Here is a 15,395-nt window from a genome sequence, read left to right as displayed (position 1 = left end):
CAAACACACAAACTGTGCACATATGTTTAACCTTCCAGATAGGAACAATTGCCCTGGATCAACAGCTTTACCCACATGCATTACCTAACCTAAATTAAAGCGCATCATGCAGCCTGTGTTCCCACTTGCACTGATTGCTGTCTGTTCTTTTCTTATCTCTATTCCCCTCCCAGATGTGGAAACAACTTGTATGCTTCAGAAAACATTTTAGCCCTGAGAAAAAGTGCACTGGCTATTCTTTAAATAAAACTAAATTCTGCACTGCTATATTAAATGCATCAAAGTATTAAGGCTGCTAGAAAGGATGCTAGTTCTTATTCACTTCCTATAATTTCAGACATTATTTTTCACTGAAATGCTTACTGTTGTATTTTTAAATTTTGCGTTTCCCTCAACAAAAAATACTTAGAACTTTCGGGATTGATTGCTTGCACCTGCAGACAGCTCCTTTCCATGTAAAAGTAGTCAACAATGAATCTTTGTAAAGCTTTATAAATTTCACTCAGAACAGAATGTAGTGTTGCCTTAGCTGTAGACTTCTTGACTCCCACTGAACAATTGCTAATGGCAAAAAACAAGCTAATATCTTTGTAGATATAAGAAACTTGTCATTTTTCATGGCTTTCATAATTTTGTCTTTTTCTAACAAATGTATTTTTTTCACTTGTTTATAACTTAAGCTAATGGCATTAATCTAGGCATTCATCTATGTAAAAGTAAGAGAAGATATCTTAATTCTACATGTAATATAATCAGTGTACTTTTACACCCTAGCTGCCTAAAATCCCCATATAATAACATTAAACTTTCTTTGTCCAGTCTTTCTTCTCTTGTAGTACTGCAAATCTTATATTTCTTATAACTAAAAAAGTACTTGTTTACTTTAATATCGTTATTACATACATCAGTCACTGAAGAGATGCCCCTCATTCCAAGGGGATCCAGTATCTGTCTGCCTGGGATGACATGATCAACAGACCTCGATGCTTCACCAGATATGGTCTGCACCTGTCACCCCAGGGATTCCGAATATTGGCCAAGGCTCTTGCCACCCCTATAGTGCCTTTTTTTAGGCAATGTCCTGAAGACAAAATTACCACCGTAACAGCTACAAGCAAACAAAATCTGAGGGTTATGCTACTCAATGCTAGAAGTCTAAATCTCAAAATGCACTCGCTCGAAGCACTCCTTAAAACGGAGAACATCAACATCTGTGCAGCGACCGAAACCTGGTTCAAGGCTACGAAGAGCACCCCAGCACTACCAGGTTATAATTCATAGCACACCTTTTGGCCCCTAAACCTGGACCAAAGCACTAAAGGCAATGATGTCTCCATATTCATAAAGGACATGCACACTTCCAGACTAGTAGCCCAACATAACGCATCAGAGATACTTCAGGTACAACCAACACTGGGTAAAACTGCAGTCCAGGTTGTAGCCTTCTATAGATCCCCCACTATGTCCCAAGACTCCCACTCCACATTCCTAAACACACTGGAAAATATTAGAGTACAACCCAGTACTCCTATACTGGGAGACTTTAACTACCCCTTCATTAATTGGGAAAGTTACTCATGTACCAACACACTTGCTCAACGTTTTATGGAATTCATTAATTCCAACGCCCTGGACCAACTCATTCTTACCTCAACCAGGGGTAGAAACATCCTTGACTGGGTCATTACTAACATGGGCAACCATTGCTCTACACCAGTAATCAACTCCTCTCTGGTCAGATCTGACCACAAGCTAATCACCATGAATATTCACATCCCATCTTCACCTTCCTAAAGGAAACCACTGTAAAAAACTTCTCCAAAGCCAATTTTGGGCTTCTATAAACAGAAGTGGCTAACTTCACGGCACCCATCCAAATGGAAAATAGGTGCATGACTGCTGAATCATGCACCAATGCACTGTATGAGCACATACACAAGTGCATGGAATGGGCCATTCAAAATAGAACCAATATGCTCTCCTCCAAAAAAAGGAAGCCAATCTGGTGGTCCCCCACCATAAACAAACTTTACAACAGAAGGAAAAAAAACTGTTGCAGAAAAGGGGTGAATTCCCAAGACTGGAAAAACTCCCTTGTTAGCCTCAGCAAAAAACTGAGATCCATCATCGACTCCTCTAAAGCTAACTATGAAAACAAAATTGTTGCAGATTCTAAAGACAACCACAAGGCATTCAATGGTTATGTCAAGAATTTACATGGCAATACTCAGATCTGCTCTGAGTTATAGCACCATGGCCAATACATATACAGAACCAACTAATATTGCCAACATATTGGCTGACAGGTTCAGTGCGAACTTTACCCCCCTTTCATCCCCTAAAGGGCCTATCACAATACTTGAGGAATACCAAGTCCGTATTATCATAGCTACACAGGTAAAAACCGCACTGTCCAAAGCCAAGAATACAGACCTGATAATATCCCTGGCTGTGTTGTACATGAATTACAAAGTGAACTGGCACCACACCTGAGTACCCTGTTCAATCACAGCCTCATTTCAGGCTTTGTTCCTACTGAATGGTGCACTACTATGGTCATCCCATTCCACAAAGGGGGAGCAACTACAGACCCTGGGAACTCCCACCCCCATTAGTCTAATGAGTCTAATATGTAAGGCTGTGGAGCGCATCATCATGGACCTTTTAAATAAGGACATAGGGAATCTCCAAACTCTGGATCCCACGCAGTTTGGGTTTATGAAAGGTAGATCATGCTCTGCTAAACCTGATAGACTTCTTCAAGTTTGTCACCAGAGCTGTGGATGAGGGCAAGGTAGTTCACACAGCCTACCTAGATCTTGCCAAGGCCTTTGACACCATCCCTCACTCGGAATCATAGGTAGACTCATTAAACTAGGCATAAATTCCTATGTCATAAGATGGGTTGCCAACTGGCTCACTGAAAGAACCCACAATATGAAAGTAGTGGACTCCAAACCTGACTACTGACCAGTTACAAGTGGTGTCCCACAGGGATCGGTCCTAGGTCCTCTCCTGTTTGGCATCTACTTCTCTGAAGTTCAAGCCAACACAAAGGGACTCTGGCTGACCAAGTTCACAGATGATTCCAAACTGGGAGCCATTATTGATTCTCCAACTGATGTAGACATTCTACAAAAAGGCCTTACTGACACCAGTGACTGGTGCCAGAACCATGGCCTTAAGTTCAATGCCAAAAAGTGCATTGTCATTCCCTTTGGGAAATATTCGGTGCCCATTAACTACCACATAGGTGGTAGTCCACTAAACACTGAAGGTGTGATAAGAGACCTGGGGACACAGATTGGCAGCAACCTCTCCTTTGATAATCACATTGCCACTGTAGTCAGAAAGTCCTTCTATGTGGCACATCTCATTACAAAAGGTTTATCATCCAGGAAGAAAGGGGTCATAATCCCTCTCTACTTGTCCCCCATTAGACCTATTATAGAATACAATGCCCCATTTGGTATGTACCTCACTAAACACCTACAACAACTGGAAAGGCCACAACAATACCTCACTAAGAGTATCTTAGGCCTTAGACACATGCCCTATATGGACAGACTCAAAAAACTCCAGCTATACTCTGTCTCTTATCGCCTACTTAGAGGTGATCTCTGCTTGACCTACAAAGCCATGTCTGCCCTAGAGCTGCTAGATGTGCTACATCTAAAGAAATCCCAATCCATCCATGCCACACACTCCAGGGACCTAAACCTCATTACCACAATAAACAGAACATGCTGGAGGGACAGGTTCCTAACCGAGAGACTTCCCATACTCTGGAACAAACTTCCCATTCATGTCAAGCAGAGCACTTCATTTGCCCTCTTTAAGAGAAATCTTGACGAGTGGATGGGCAATAGGAATTTCACCCCGGGGATCACTTCAGTGGCCTTGCTTGACGGGCACTGGGAACTAACTTTGGGTGGCATGATGCCAGGGAATCTTCTTGGGCTAGGCTTATATAGGCTGTAGGGCCATTAGCCTAGTACACACCTATGAACCTATGAACATTTAAATTAACCCTGACTACACATTACACAAAACTTCTTTATCTTATATAACATGCAGTTTATGTCATGAAATGTTTATATAAGTACTAATAAGAACAAAAATGCTTTTACTTATAGCTAACTTTTTCCCTTTTAGTGTCCCACTAAAAATGAATGGCATAAAATGGGGTATATGCTTTACAGTCCACCCACAGGTTTAACAAAGGCAGCAAAAGTCCAGTCATTATCAGCCACTTTTTCTTAAAAATCCATATTTCACAAATGTGATTGATGCTTTATAGTATCCCATTTATTCACTAATTTTAGTATTGCTTGTCTTCTTCCTGTTCATCTCCATCTCCCAACACCAGATTCTGTCTCAAGTCCACAATACTCCCAATTCTTCTGGTTAACTCTGCTTTCTCTCTCTCTCTCTCTCTGAAGTATTTTCCTTTGGAACATTGAAAAAGGTTTAACTGTTATAGTGTCTCTGTGAGCTTTATTGTCAGACGAATGATGAGCAGAATCACCTTCTATTTGCTGGCTCACTTTTTATTTCTTCCTTAGCCTCTTCTGCATCAAAAATGTATTTGATCCTATAGGAAAAAAAATAACATAAAGACAGCTGGAGACAGCAACTTGAATCTCATGTCTGACTTTCGACTTTCCCTGATTGCCGGGATAACTTTTCTTCTGCCTGGTGTACAAGGAATAATAATTTTCCGCAAACACTCTGCTGTTTCCATTTTTTTTTCTGCCACAGTTTTATCTGGATCAACTCTTTCTGTTAGTATGATAGCATAGGTCTTGTCTGCTTTCTCATGGCCAGGTTTGGAGCATATACTTGATATGCACTTTCAATTAACAAATCCTGCTGTGGAATATCAGTCCGCAATGCTCATTAGTCTCCAGTGAAATGGGATTTATCACAGTTAATAAACTATATAGAAATAAAAATAAAAAAGCTACTGTTATATTTCCTTTCAGTGAACTCTTTATTAGGTTTAGTCAATGATACTTCAAGGGCATACATTTTTTTTATTTCACCTATTTGTTGATTGTGTAAGCCCACTGGATACATATATCCCTTTTCAGAGGCAGTCTGGGAGGACTGTGTGGTTATGACTTTCTCAGAGTCACATTGCAGGCAGAGGAAGGTGGAAGGAATCAAACACTGTACCCTAGGTATATATATCAGGTCCTTAACAGCTCAAATGATAACTGCCTCCCACCACTATGCTTTGGAGATTGTGGCAGGATACCAGGACATTACAGGTCATGGCAGGTATGAGGGTAAAAATATAATGCAACAATTTACTTCTTTTGCTATCCCATCAAACTCTTGGATTTTCTAAGACCATTAAGAGCTTATGTACTCCTTCTGTCTGTTAACTGAACTCATCTTAATGAACAAAAGCCCTTTCCCATTGAGGCTGAGGAAGAAAAGCTTCAAAACAAGAATTCTGACAGTACATTTGAAATGCAGTTGAAGTTGGAAGATGGCAACATTACAGATCATATACGACTAAATTAAGTATGTTATTTATAGTGAATACTGGTAATTACAGGAAATGTATAAAAAAGTTATGCTAGCACTGAATAAATACTGTCATTAGGAATCCATTAGTAACAGTAAGACTTTTAAGTGCATTATTTTACAAAAAGGTGTAAGGAATATAGTGTCAGTAGCAGGAAGACAAGGGCATCTAAAGAACAAATTGTCCTTTAGACTGATTATGAAGTTCATTATGATAGTGTCATCTTTAAAATATAGCAGTGAGTGAGAAGAAAAGGATGAAGGTGAGCAGAATGAGTGAAGTGAGAATAGTCAGGAATTTGAGAAGAAACAGAAGGAGAATTAAGAGAGGAGTGGTAGGACAGGTGATAGTGTGGGGAATAAGGAGAAAGTAATGATGAAAACAGTTTGGTGTGGTGTGTGTGCTCAGACTTGAGGTATGGGCAGGGCTTGATCCAGCACTAGCCTCCATAGGTCCTAGTGTTAGCTGTGAACCCCATTAACACCAACCAATGGGTATGTCTCACCACAGTGTCAGTACAGGTTAAAAAATATATCCCATCCCACTCCCGTTTTCTTCATGTAACCCTCCAATCCCCTTAATTTAGGAGCAGCAGTAGTATTTCTGAATTTTATCCTATCACCTCTCCTTTTGAATATCTGCACTCACTTGGATTGATGACCTTTGCATTCTTCCATTTAGGGCAGACTGACAGGCAGGGATATTTTCAATTTTTAAAACTTTATGTAAACCTAAAACATGATTTTTTATTTTAATTTATTTATCCTCAGTTTTTGTATTTCCACCCATCCTTTCTTCTAACCCCATATTTATAAATTCCTTCCCGTCCCAGTTGGTCCAGTCTGTCTATTACCCCATGGTAAGACTTTGCAGTCTAACAGATAGCAAGGTCACTTTTACACAGAGTATAGGTTTGTAATTGACACTAGCCTTCAAAGTGAGAGTGAGGCTGAATCTTCCTTCCCAAAAAAATAAGTTAAAGTTTTTGAAATCATTACATAGGCAGTGCTGTGCCTCATACTACTTGTCTCCAGTGCCTGTGGTCCCAGTGTCCAGACTCTGACTGCTTGACCAACAAACATCCTTTATATGTAAGTAATTGCTGTAGTTGCAAATTAATGTTGCAGCTTGTAATGTGAAGTTGCATTTGTACCTGTTCAGCTGTCCAGCAGAATGAAGTCCAGTAGAGGGTAGGGATAGACTAGTAGTTAGCTTCTGGGGTGGTACTAACCATTTTTTTCAGTCTGTCTAGTGGTATCCAATAGGCAGGGTGAACTGGTCCCTGGGAGTTACGTATTTATTTATTTGAGTTTTAGTAACTTTGGGTCTGGACTGCATGGCACCTGGTGAATGAAGTAGGTATAGTGCTGGCCAGCTCAATGAGTCCATACACAATCAATAATGCCATTAGAGTGTAGTACTTCTTTATCAGCAACTCAGTATCTATGATTTTGTTTCGTATTTTTGCCCTCTTCCTGTATTCAAAAGTACAGGGTTTGATTACTTCTTCCTCCATTTGCCTACTATGTGACTTGTTAATTAATCAGGCTGTGCTACAGTTAACCACATAAAAGGGCCATTTTGCCAAGTGGGTTTGCCATTTACCCAGTTAATGAACAGATAACATAATATGTAAAAATTGTCCCTTTTAATGACCTTGATCCCACCCCTATTGTTTTTCGATTTGTAAAGAATTCCTGAGCAAAGAACTTTAGATGGATTTGGGGTTGCTTGTAATAAAATGACTGGCTTTCTGGCAAATTACTGTGGAATGCAGTCACTAAATAATGACATGCATGTGAATTTCCGACTTCATATCCTTAGGCAAAATTTGCTATTATTTTAGCAATTTTCTAAGTATATAAGAGAAATATGTAAACTGTGTTCCTGATTGTAAGTTTTGTCTGTGATTCTTCTTCTGAGATGAGAGTGCAGACAGGAGCTGTAGTGTATGGTTCTAACAACAGTGAGCTACATTTTTGGGTCATTATTTATTATTATAGATATCAAATAGATAACTGAGGTATATTGTCATAGGGATTCTGAAATCTCCTATAATAAAATAACACCACTGTTTGCCCTAAGGAATCTAGCTCTAAAAACATCCTGAGTCTTTGAAAATGCTGTAAGACATTTATCACATAAATAAATGTCTCAATTATTCCAAGTACCCTTGTAGAACATTCTCACTTTTTGCAGCCGTTATAAAACCTGCACTTAAGGGAGTAAGCTGGGCACCATAGAGACTACCCTTGGTGACTCTCCAGGTTCACCTTAATTACCAGCCTCCTGCAGGATTTAGTTTTTTAGATAACAAATTCATCAGGATCTTGAGCCTGTTGCCATCAGGGAAGTTGCAGTGTTTATTCTCTTGCATAGGAATGTGCATGGGTGGTGAAGTGGTGCAATGGTTAGCGTTGATGCCTTATAGCAAGAGGTTCTCTGGTTTGATTCTTGGCTAGGATGCTTTCTGTTTTGAGTCTGCATGTCCTCACTGCATTCATGTGGACACCCTCTGGGTGGTCTGGTTTCCTACCACATTCCAAAGACATGTGTCTGTAGTGTTTCTCCATGGTCCTCCTCTGAAAATTGTCTCTGTCCCTGTTGAACTTTCGTGGTGAACAAAAATGTTAAATAAATGTATGTGCAGTGATAGTTATGAGAATAGGCAACCATTTAGTATGTTTTAACAGGATTTCAACTGTGAAAGGACAAACAGCATCATTAGTAACCTCAGCAGTGTAGCAGAAGCGTGTCTCTTCCTAAGAAAGTAAAAATGGCCCTACCCACATATGACAAACATATGCGTACATATTACTGTCTTTCCAGTTGTCAGTATGAAGATTTGACAGACAATATCTTAGCTATTTAAATTAAGTGGCCAGGGGTTGGATCTCATATTGCTGAACTCTGGCTGCGAGAACTATTAAGTTTAACAGAAGAAGTGATGGGACCATTTAAAACATAAAACTTTATCAAGATGTCTGCTCCATCTCCTCCACATCCTCATGATGATCTAGTTCCAGTAGCCTCTACAGACAGTTCTTTCCTGCCACAAAATGCTTCCATCACATGTGATGGCTCCACATTGCTTTCACTTTGTTGGAAGAACATTGTTTGAAGTCTTGGGTTAGATTCTTTACTGCTTTTCTTGTATCTTTTAGTAATTCTCTTCACTTGAACAATATTCATATTTGTTTTTCATTCCAAATGTAATTAATTTGAAATGTACCTGTATAACCTTTGGTTCTCATCAGAGTCATGGTTGATTGAACACAAGCTCTACACAGTGTGGATTTTGATTGAGATTCATAGGCATAATATGCACTACTTAAGACGTGCACAAAAATTCATGGAAAATTTCAACTCATGATTAAGAGACACTAAAAGCAACACACCAACAGAAGAGAAGCAGTAGGCACCTGCTAACCAAGCAGGTAGTCACTGCACAGTTGATATTCTAGTGGGGTATACAGCATGAATAACAGAACTAGTGCACCATGGAGTGACTGTACAGTGTGCCTAAGCTAACTTCCAAAACTTATTACACAAACAAACTGACAGGGCGAGGCTACTGTGCAGCAATGGAAGCACAGCTGCTGAAGTTGTCAGGCAGGTATATACACAAACATGTATGTGCATGTGCACATATACACACATATGTATACACACTCATGCACACACATGCACACGTACATGCACACACATGCACACACATACACACACGCACACACACGCACACATGTCCACTGCTACCAGTTAAAAATAAAATTTATACTTAAAAGGAACTGAAATGTATAAAACACATTAAATTTAAAAAAATGAAAAAACTTAAAAGTTTTTCACATATGCAGTATTAAATATATTAAAACAAATCTCACACAGATACACATATCCCCCACATACAGAGGTAAATGCACATGCTCGCTAGTGCACACACACACACACACACACACACACACACACACACACACACACACACACACATATATATATGTACATAAATGCATACATATATATAGCAGTTCACCCCCCCCAAAAAAAAAAAAAACAGGAAAATAAATCATTAACTGGTGATATCAAATAAATAAATAAATGCTAAACATAAAATAATTTAAAAATTATATTTTATAAAATGTGAAAATTACTGATTTTTGTGCTGAAATATTTGAAGTAGAAAAAATGAAATGCACTTTAAAAACTATTTAATTAAATGAAAGTTTATTAATAATAATAATAATAATAATAGTAATAATAATAATAACAACAACATGGCAGGGTATAATTTATTCACTTAAGCTATACCCTCATGTTCCAGATGTGCCATCCGTACTAATTACCCACATACTAGGCCAACACAGTGGGGTATGCTTTGTGTTGCTAACTTAATGTGTTTGGTTCTCCGTTTCAGTTCTTAGCTGAGGGTGCCTCCTTTGCAGAGTCAGCTTGTTCTCTCTATCTCTGCATGTGTTTGCAAGGTGCTTCATTTTCTTCTGAGATACTTGTGAATTGGCAAACTTCCAGTTTACCCTTAGGTGTGCTTGCTGTGTTTGAGTGAGTGTCTGTCTGAACGTGTGTGTGTTTCTGCATGCATCCTGCAATAGGCTAATACCTCATTTGAGATATGCTTGCCTTCCTTAAGACCACAGTGTGCCAGGATAGGATCCAGCTTCCATGAAACCCCAAACTTGAGTAAATCTGTAACTGTAGAATAAATGAGCAGATGAACAAATGTAACATCATGTCAGTATAATATTAGGGAACGATCTATAATAAGCAGTGCAAGACAACTGTATGGAGACTCATTAAATAGCAGTGCTGCATGGGGCAAGGGACCTTTGGTAAGTAATCACAGCTAATTGTGTAGAGCTCTAGGAATGATTAATAATGAACTAGAAAAAAGCTGTAGTCACTAGAGGTAAATGGTGAAATGAAGACGCTACAGCACATGCTAGTACTACATAAGTACACAGTGTGTTAATAAGTCAAGTTAAATCTAGATAATTAATTGTGAAAGGTAATAACATGATATCTTAATGAGTGAATGATGTCAAAGTTAAAAAGCTGAAGCAACAGTGACAGAAATAAACCATAGGTAGCAGTAAGAGGTAAATTAAAGAGTCTGCATATAGTGCTGTTTATTATAACTAGCCATCAGACATGAAATGAATGTGCTATAGTAAGAAATAGCAAGAGATAAGCATACAAGTAAAGTAACATTCTAGAACATCAGCGATAAATAAAGGCATGACCTACAGTACAGCGGAAAGCATTTAATAGTTAAGTTGTCATTACACTTTAAGAGTACGGCTGTCAGTAAATGCGCCAGTGACCAATAAAAGTTCAGGTACTACAGTAAGGTATGGCAGATAAAGGTAAGGTGAGATGATAATTTGGACTCCTTGAAGGCTACGGCCGAGACGTTAGAGGGAAAGAGCATCTTCATAAGATACCTGAAACACCTTAGTTGGCTCCTTCTGAACCAGAGAATCAGAGCCCCTGAGTGGGCTGCCCCATACCAGTCTCCTCCTCACCTTGTAGCAAAGGTAAACTAGTCACCTGTTAAAGTAGCCTTGTTTCTGAAAATCGAGAATGCATCCAGAAAATAAAATGCAGTAATTATATATCTGGCCTACCCAGTATCCATCTTGATTAACCGATTTCTGTCAGAAAGTTATGTTCCCACACTGTGGAAAGTATCACATATAATTCCCCTCCACAAAGGCGGACCCTCCACAGAACTAACCAATTACTACCCCATAGCTATTCTCTCTCCACTCTCCAAAATACTAGAGAGATGCATACATTCTCAGGTCTCAGACTACCTCCTTACTAACAACCTCCTTTCCAATACTCAGCATGGTTTCCAACCAAACCATAGCACCACCACTGCCTTACTCTCCTTTACTAACACTATCCTTCAGCATAAAAACAATGGCTATCTCTCCTCTGCTACTTTCCTGGACCTATCTAAAGCATTTGACATGGTCCCACACAAACAACTTATCTCTGTCCTCAATAACCTATCCTTCTCACAATCAGTCACCAACTGGTTTCAGAGTTACCTGTCTGACCGCCAGCAATCCGTTGTATGGCAGAATGACATTTCTCCCCAAATACCTGTCTCCATAGGGATTCCCCAAGGATCCATCCTTGGACCCCTACTCTTCTCTGTTTTCACAAATAATCTAGCCTTTGCCACCACACATGGCACACTCATACAATACACAGATGACTCGACCATCATCTGCTCAGCCTAGTCCCTACCCAAACTGCAAAAAGTCACACAGGAAGCCTTTTCCTCTGTTGAAACTTGGTTATCCGATGCCCAATTAATACTCAACCCAAACAAAACTAAACTACTCATCTTCCAACCCATCAAACATACTCAAAACAACTCTCACTTTAACATCACAGCAAAAGACAACACCACTATATACCCAACTGAACACACCAAATTGCTAGGAGTGGAAATAGACAATAAACTAAAATTTGACATTCACATATCCATGACCATAAAAAAAGTCCACAAAAAACTAGGAGCGTTATACAGAAATAAGCATCTTCTCTCCAAAGCAGCAAAGATTTCAATAGCAAATTCCCACCTTATCTCCACCCTACTTTATACCTCTCCAATATATACCAACCTAAGGCAATGCGATCTAAACAAGCTAGAGACCTGCTACAACAAAATTGCCAAATTCGCCAGAGGGGCATCCTACCGTAGTCACCACTGTCTCTCACTTGCTGAACTGGGCTGGCTTGAACTCCCTTACCTCCTTCAATGGTATCAACTCTCACTCGCCCACAAACTAGTAAACCATCCACTAAATGTCCCATCCCTCCAGAATCTACTCCAACCCTATCGCACCACCAGACCTCTAAGATCCAGCAACAAAAATCACTTGCAGATCACTAAAGCCAATAACTCTGCTGGTGAAGCACTATTCTCTTGCACCATAGCCAAATTATGGAACTCCCTCCCACCCACAATTACCTCCGTACCATCATGCACCCACTTCAAAACTTTACTAAAAGCGCACCTAAAAACATGCCGGCTATGCCCTTGCAACTCCCACTCTAATATCACCCACCCTATCCAACCACTTCCTTTCTTTCCACTCCACTAACTACCTTGATTATAGCAAGCTCAGATGCTCATAAGCCTAGCACTTATACAGCAGGAACTTCTTATTGTAACATTTGTTAATGTCTGTTATGTACTTCACAGATAAAGATTCTAGTTGTCTACTGATGTACTATGTTCTTCATCTGTAAATATGTTGCAAGTAATTGCTATGTAAATTGTTAATTGCTATGTAATCCACTGTAACTACTGTCTGTTTATTTTAACTGTGGAGCTTTTCTCCCCGGGCCTCCACTGAAAATGGACCTACGTCCAGTCGGACACTCCCGGTCAACAAATATAAATAAATAAATAAATAAGACAAGGATAATAAGGTTGTGGTTTAACTAGGATTTATATTTTCCACAACAGCTGTAGAAATACATAGTATTCTTTTCAAGGAAAAAATAAGGGATTATAGCAATTAAAACTAACAGAGGATACAGTAAAATGTAAATTGCATTATACCAACAGTAAGTCACAAAGGAAAGCAGTTATCTGATGCAGCAATACATAATGATAAAGAGGTAGCAGTAAACAGATACTTAGTGGTTAGAAGTCATAGAAAGTTGTGCTCACTAAGGACAGTGTATAATTATTTTTGATACTGATGCAGATAACATACTTTTTCAGAGAAAGTAATGAATTTAAAGAGCCAAGACCTTCTTTTGACAAAACCAAATTAATGAAAGTCCAGAGTTGAGAGATTTTCAGTATCCAGATTAATGATCCCTGAGATAATACACTGGTGAAACTAACAGGTCTCTAGTTACCAGAGTCTGTGGTTGGGCCACCCTTATATCAGGGTAAGTGTGTAGTAACTGATAGTGCAGGTATTCTGGTAAGTAGTAAAGACAGGCTAAGGTAAGATGGCTGTGCTTTCTCATGGGCAGTAGATAATATATAATGAGATAATAATGTATGTGCTACATGTGAGAAAGGTATTTAGTAAACTATGACATAGGTGAAAAAGTATCTTTAGTAAATATTGTATGAATAAGAACGCTTACGGCCAGTTGCTTGAATCACCCAACCTTTTATCACAGCTGGTTGGTTATGACAGCTGGAGTTGTTTATTGCTTGTTTCAGCATTCACTGAGACACATATGAGTGAGATTCTCCTGTTCATATGTGCTTGAAAAGCTAGTACTCTGATTTCAGACTGTCTAAGAGCAATGGTGAGACGAGCTTTACAATACCCAACAATGATCTCTGTTTCTCCAAGGCTCAGAGACCAAAAAGTGCCAATAATAAAAAATAAATAATGAAAAGGTATGTACAAGTACAGGGTGAGAAGCTATGATTAAGCTTACCCCCTCAACAAAAAACACTTAACATGTTGCATATACTCATATTGTCACAAGGTAACATATGTGTTCAAAGTTTATGTACTTCAGCTTGTACAATACATTTTTTTTTATTAGAAGACATAATGGGACTGAACAAAGCGTAGGTATGTAGCAAATTAAACACAACTAGACAGCTGGAATAACCCACAAAGACAGACAAGGGCAACTAATTTTAATAAACTTTAATACACAAAAAGCCATAGGATGTAACAAAGGATGAGGAACAAGTGTTATTTTAAATTATGGCGACTGGTAAGAGGAGGCATATCAAAGTTCGGAGCTACAGTAACTAGTGTAAGATGGAACAGACAAGAATAAAATCCTGCAGTAACAAAATAAGCCCAGCTGAATAGCAAATAGGGTTAAATAATACTCCAAAGCTGTAATGACAGGGAACGTTATAAGGAGTTTCATTAACAGCAACAGCAGAATCTGTAGTAAATACCGATTAATAAATGGTGAGAGAGACTATTAAAGAATTAGCTTAAGTGCCAATATAAACTACAAAAAGTAAAAGCATAATTAGGCTGAATGTCTGTAGTATGTTTTAGTAAACAGAGAAGTGTAGCTGTATACTTGGCATGGCTAAGCAGCTGTACCGAACTGCAGTGACACAGAGCAGAGTAAGTACTCAGAGAAGCTATTGCAAATAGCAAAGGTGTAACAGGTTACAGCGCCAAAGAAGCGCAAGGATGTTGTAAGACCAAGGACTGAAAGGTGAGAAGCAGCTACTGTAAGCAGAAGCAATGAGTGCAGTAAAGGGATATCATTTATGGGTTTAATAAGGCCAAGATGTTAGCATAATGAACACATGTACAGGTACATGTGATGTGCAGTTTAAAGATAGATTGGAGCAACTGTTTCACTGCAGAATGACTTAGTAATGCTAAGATTTTCGACAATGTCACGAAGAAGCAGATTGTTATACTGCAATATGTCTAGAAATGGAAGTATGAAATAGTTACTATAACAGTTTCTAAGCAAGTGAAGCAATCAAAAGAATGTTGTTGAAATGTGAGAAAAAAAAAGATCCAAACTGGGGAAGGGAGAGGTCTGCTCTAAACAAGGGAAAGAAAAAAAAAGCAAATGATATTTTCTGCAATTTTTGAATGGCGAAGTGAATTTTTAGTGTATGTCTCAGTCAAAATATTGTTAAAATATTTTAAAAACGCATATGTTTACTATTTAATTTAGCTGTGTCAACTGAAAGTGAACATGTTTTTCCTCATTGCTACCACATTTTTTGAAACCCATTTGGTTGCACCTGGAAGACTGAACAGGCAACATGTCAACATTTTTTATTTGGGGGTAAGGCCTGCCACATCCCCTATGTAAATGTCTACTTCCCATACACCTGTCTGACTATTACCACTAACTCTGAAGT

General features: G+C 38.9%; 1 protein-coding gene across 1 annotated transcript in view; it reads left to right on the top strand.

Moving 5' to 3' along the window:
• Positions 1 to 15,395, top strand: part of LOC122807520 (collagen alpha-1(VII) chain-like) — a gene marked incomplete at its 3' end in the record, with an annotated part of 926,266 nt that overhangs the window by 305,980 nt on the left and 604,891 nt on the right. The window lies entirely within an intron of this gene.

This window comes from Protopterus annectens, chromosome 7.part1 (assembly GCF_019279795.1).
Source record: "Protopterus annectens isolate FY-2018-M chromosome 7.part1, PAN1.0, whole genome shotgun sequence".
Lineage (NCBI taxonomy): Eukaryota > Metazoa > Chordata > Ceratodontiformes > Protopteridae > Protopterus > Protopterus annectens.
The sequence above is the reverse complement of the archived record's forward strand: the minus strand, read 5'-3'. Positions and strand labels throughout refer to the sequence as shown.